The sequence below is a fragment of the Cupressus sempervirens genome, chromosome 9, assembly GCF_028749045.1.
Source record: "Cupressus sempervirens isolate cs-2001-9-10 chromosome 9, ASM2874904v1, whole genome shotgun sequence".
Classification (NCBI taxonomy): domain Eukaryota; kingdom Viridiplantae; phylum Streptophyta; class Pinopsida; order Cupressales; family Cupressaceae; genus Cupressus; species Cupressus sempervirens.
The window spans coordinates 152,422,172-152,428,552 of NC_143126.1; positions in this window are offsets into that span (position 1 = coordinate 152,422,172).

Below are 6,381 nucleotides of genomic sequence, written 5' to 3' on the forward strand. Positions count from 1 at the left end.
TGAATATCTTAATGTGAATCATAATAATTTAGAAAGAATTGTAAAGAGAAGTGTTAACTCTAAATGTGATCGAACAAATTGTTTGTGGATAGTGGTAGACTCTCGAGAGTCGATATGAAACTTACTAGTGAAGTCAAAAGTTTAATTGAAATTTTTGGGCATGATAATATAAGTGTATCACCTAATTCAAGAGATATTCTTAAATTGAGAGTTGGCTAAAAAATAAATGATCCACATCCTAAACACCTTTTGGACATGACTCAAATTGAATGATTTAGAAAAAATTTAGATGATAAGGTGTTAACTATTGCCATTAGTCAAAGATCTTTGAAAAGTGTAAATTGTTGTATGTAAAGATTAACAAGGAAATAATCACATGCTCTTATAAAACTCATGTTCAATTTTGTTATAATTATGATGTATTTTGATCTCTACATGGTACCATGTATAGTAGAGAAATGTTGTAGGAATGTGGTATAGAAATAACATCTCAAACTATAAAAGATTTCATTTCAGGCTTCTTTTGTAAGCCACCTAATGACCAATATTTTCTTTCCAATGCATGTCCTTCTAGTACATGTGATATGTGTGGAAATCTTTCTTTTTTAGATGAATATTTTCATAAAAATTCTTTGACTAATGTTGGACAAAAATTAGTTGATGTAAAAAGATTCAAAACTATTGAATATTCATTGAAGGATGGGAAGATTGGATGAAGGTGCAATCTAGTTATAGATAAAGTTAGTTGTCATACATTTATGGATGATTTTAAGTGTGTGACCATACTAGAATATGTTAAAAACTCTCAATATGATAGATTTCTTGATGGGAACATTTTTATATGTAAGAATTCCTTTCTAATTAGTACTGTACTTTTAGTTGTTGACTTTGTAGAGAGCTACACACTTGCACCACAAGATGAGGTACATGCACAATATCATAATTCAAAAAAAGGAGCAATTTTGGTTCATATAGTTTATAGGCATGCATCTAAGTATAGAGGAGGATTGAAAAATATTGAGAGAGTAACATTTCTATATTAATGATAATAAACAAATATTTATACACAGGATTAAGTCAGAACTCTACAATCAAATGTCTCTTTTGCCTAGTTGAAGAGAAGAATATTTTTTCAAGATATGACTGTGACAAAATTAGTGAGCTAGATAAATGGCATTCATTTAGGAGTTTAGATTCTAACACTTGGACTATATGGACTAGGGAGCCTTCTTGTTTATGTTGGTTTTTTCTTGCAGATGAATGGGAAGAATGCAAGAATACAAAATGGTTTGAAGATTGGAAACAAAAATAATTAGCACCTATTGATACACATTTTCAAGATTATATAGTAAATGAAGGCCCAAATGTTACATTTGCATCAGAAGACTATGGTCATATTTTAGACCTCATACAACCTAGTATGCACAATTGAATTAAATTTTGTTGTTATCATGCTTCAATTTATATTATTTATTTATGTACATGTCATTAATATATTATTTTTGTAAAAATGTGATTAAATTTTTGACATGTACTTTATCTTATCTTGTATAAGGACATGTTTATGTTTTTATTGCACCTAATGATAATAATAAACACACCGAGTATTAGATAGCTAGATGTGTGGAACCTAAGAATTTTTTTTATATTCCATCAAGTAGATGATGATGGTTTTGAATATCCAATTGGGTTTGTCATTATAGTTGGAACTTGGCTACGTAAATACCCAATAGGAAGAAATGGTTGACTAGGATTTGAAGACTACCAATCAAAAAGAAAGATTTTAAAAAATTATCATTTGGTTGTGGAAATGAATATCAAATTAGAAAGATACAATGGGAGACCCATGACTAAGGTATTATGGATGATTTCAATGGATGAGCATGAGGCAAGCATAGATGCATTGTAAGAGAGAGAGGATGCAAGTGGTATAGTAGGTGTTAAAAATAGATTGATACAAGTATGATAAATATGTTTCAATCATTATTTTGTCACTGATGTCAAACTAACTAGTTTCTAGTAAGACAATTGCTTATATGATTTAAGTATTGACATTTATTTGATTAATGAAGAGGATTTGATCAAATGAGGTAACAATAGAACCTAGAGGAAAGGTTGAGTTATGATATATAAAGGAGTAAAAGAATCAGTTAAGACAATGATATTATAGTGCATTGATAATCTACTTAAGGTTGCAAGGGTTGCTTATATTTATTAAGCTTAGAAGAACAAGTAAAATGAAGTTTTCTTGCCAAGATAAACATTTTGTATAGTAGGTGCCAAGAAAAGTTAGTGCAAGCTGAGAAGAAAATTAGTTGAAGCTGAGAAAAATCAATTTCAGTATAAGCCAAGTGAAATAGTATAAGCTCAGTAAAGTTTAGTTGATGCCGAGCACTAGTAAACTTTAGTTCATGCTGAGTGATTTAATAGAGGATGTCAAGGAATGCAGTATGTTTCGAGCATTAGAAGCCAGTTAATGTTGAGTGTCAGCATTACAAAAAAGAGAATAAATTCAAAAAATCTAAGTCAACAAGTTTGGTTTCCTGGATTGTGTGAACCATGTGGAAGATAAGCTTGATGAGCTAGTGGCATAGAATTCATGGTAAACCATTCTGAGGTGAATTAAAAAAGGATTGAACGAGAAGTTTTTAGAAGGGAATAAAATGAAATGTGGGGTAGATTCATTGAATCCTAATTAATACAATCTAACCCTAAAATGGATGATAGAATTTGAATGAAAAAATATCTTAATTCTCTATTTATAGAGATAGTTGGTCTAAATCAAGGGTTGTCGTGTGTGAGAACCTAAGGAAGACAAGGAGTCTAGGGTATTCTTGAATTTAGTGATCAAAGTAAAGAGACTGCATTAGAAAGAAAAGAAAGAAGGCTTAAGAGTATCAATGCTTTAAGGGTGAAAAAGCTATCAAAGATGAAGTGTATGAAAGCCAAGGAAAATGTGGGACTAAAATAGAGATCTGTAATCTACAAGTGTGTTGCAAGTTGTTATCGGATCAAGCTTTATTTTACTTTCTAATCATTGTATCATTTTAGGGTAAATTATTTGGATTAAGGTTGACCTAACATTCATTTGTAAATCCTTTAACTGAGTGACATTCCAAGTGAATGATTAAAAGTCCTCTAACAAGGCTCACTCCTAATAGGTTGATTGAAATCCTTTAACTAGGTCAAATTTAATAGTGTGCATTGTAACTTTTAACAGAGTTGGCCTTTTGTAGGGCATTACTTCAAAAGATTGAGAATGAGTAACATGCTACTCATGGTTTTTCCCAAATTGTGTTTCAATGTTAAATCATTGTGTCAAATGTGTTATTAAGTATGCTATGTTTCATGTTTATATTTTTGTAAATTGATTTGATAGTAACCTACAAGTTTAAGTTATTGCATAATCTAATGGATGCATTCATGATGAAAATGTTTTATGGATATGGGTTCACTACGTTGTGAAAAGTATTATTTGTACATCTAGACCTTGGATAACGGATTCACCCCCCTCTTAATTATTCTAAAGAATTCCAATAGTGGGATGACTACAAAATACATACATGTAAGTTTTTTCTTTATTGTTCTCTTTTTATATATGTACTTATATAATTTAAATGTATGTATGCATTATCAATAGAAAATTAGGGCACTTATATATACCTCCTATTCAAGTCTCAAGTACAACTTAAGAATTTTTTTAAAAAAAAAGGTGGATACAACATCAACACCTTGTGCAATTACACATAGTGAGTACATACATTACACATATTTACATAATATAGATAACTCTTATTAATTTATACCTTTTTTGAAATTGTATTTATCTTTTAAAATTTTATTTTGAAGAACCCCATTTGAAGAAATTTGTTGAACAATTTTTATATCTTGAAATCCAAACATTGCGTAAACATTTACAAATAAGAGTTCACTTCTATTTATGTCATTCACATTGTGTTACATATATATGACTTCACTTGTTTTAAATTTATATGACTTCACTTTTTCTAATAATATCTAAGTTCAATCGTGTAAAATATAGGAGTTCACTTCTATTTGAAAATAAAAGGTGTGCACTTGATATTAATTTCTTTGTCAATTGAAGTAATTAGCTCCTATATTTTTCCATTATTTTTACATTCAAACATTTTTAAATTAATGTTCCTATATTTAATTAAAATTATGGTTCATGCACCATATACTAACAAAATTTGTCATAACATGAATAAAATATGTTGCCACAATAAAGAAAATGGTTCATACTTACAACATGATAACATAATAATCTATACTAGATACACTAGCATGATAATCTAAGTCATAAAACTATATAACATGGAGAACATGTCATAAGATGATCTATGAAGTCAAAAGATATATATAATATAGTTAACTATCCTAATACAAAGTGTATCAAAATAAACAATATGTGTCATAAACACACAATCTAAAGGTGCCAAAAGACCTAATCTATTTGATCTGTGGTCCTCTTTACTCCACGTGAAGTGGACTCAGATGCATCATGTTGTGTAACATGATGTGTCTTAACATGTGGTTCATCCTATGGGGCATTGTGTTTCACATCCTAAGAAGACAATATGTATATAAGCTTTATTGAAATGAGTTTCAAAATCTAGCTTGCAAATAAATTAAAATATTTAGTACTTATTTAAAATTATACACATGAGATAGGTGTCCCTCTATAACTGGAGGAGGTGCATTGTCAAAGCTACCAAATGTGGCAGTGGCAAGATCCTATAATAGTGTATATGAGAAATGTTAGTATGCTAATAGAAACCAAATTTAAATAAAGCTTCTAAAAACTAAACAAAATTCATAAACTTCAAGATAGACTAAGATGAGCTCTCAATTGAGAATATGAGCCATTAATGGGCTCTCTCAATGAGAAGCTCTCTTGTTGAGTAGCTTTGTCTAAATAGATAGGATGTATGCTCAAGCTTTATGCTTCAAACAGGGCTTCAAATGGAGTTAGAATTTGGGTGTGAGTGTATGGTTTTGATGTAAAATGGCTTCTTAAAATGGCATTATGACTTTACTTCATGGATTGTGTTATTTTACAAAGGGGAAGGATCCAATTTATAGGCAAGAGGATTGAAGGATTGAGGGCTAAGATGCAAGGATGGGAAAAAGCTCATGGAGGGCTCAGATTGCATGAGAGGAGAGCACATGGATTGTGCTTCCTTACAGCCAATCAGAGAGTGACACAAGTCACAAGGTGAGAGGATGGAGAAAAGGGGAAGGATGGGTCAACAAAGGAGGCTCAAGGGATAAAATCTTCATAAAGACCCTCATAATGGCTTGTAAGAGCAATAAAAGGGCTTGGAAGAGTCATTTATGGCGTAGTGGGCTTCATAAAGTTTTATGGTTGAGATATTTTGAGGGAGATGAGATGAATTTCGACTTGGGCTTGATTAGGAGGGTTCTAAGCTTGCTTAGGATTGTGCAAATGATTAGAGGATGGATTAGGATGGTTTAGGATTAGCTTAGGGATAGGCAAGTGGATGGCATTTAATGAGGGTGGGTGAAGGAGGAGATATTTGTTAGCTTTTTTAATAAATAGGAGGATTAATATTTAATCTTAATTAAATATTTTGAGTTGAGATTAGGGGTAAGAAATGATGGGAATAGCCTTTAATCAAAATTAAAGAAGGATTAGAAGATTTTGAAGGAGGTTAGTGATCTTAAGGAAATTGGCCAAGTTTTGGACAAAAAATAAATTTTTTATTTATTTTGGATTTTTTGGTCAATTTATTAATTAAATAATTAATAAATAAAGAAATAATGTTTGAATAATATTTAAACATTTTTGGGAGGGATTCCTTAATTAAATATTTTTAATTAAGATAAAGGGATTTAATGGCATAAAAATAAATAAATTAATTATGATGTCATCAGGATTTTTTTAGAAGATAAAAACACTTTATTTTCTAAAGGTTTTTAGGTGTTTACATTTTGCCCCTCTTTGATGTGATGCCGCAAGTGGCATGGCATCAAAGATAAGAAAATAAGATGACCAAGGCTAGAGCAGAAGAGGAGAGAATGGACTGTGAGATGCCCCCTCATGAAGGCGGCGGGGAGAGAAAGCGAGGCTCGATGGCTTCTTGAAAAGTACAAGAATCTTGGATGAGCAAGAAAACTTAGATTGGCAAAGAGAAGGGGTTGAATTAGCTTAAACTCTCACTATGGGAGAATGATAAAGGAGAATCAGATGCACAAGAGGAAGCAAGCTTAAGACTTTAGGGAAGGTGGAGGATGAAGGAGTAGAGTGCTATAAAAAGGAATCTAGGATAGGGAGATGGATGAGGAGATTATAAAGCTGATGCAATAGGATTTCAAAGAGTCAGATTGGCGGAAGATGAG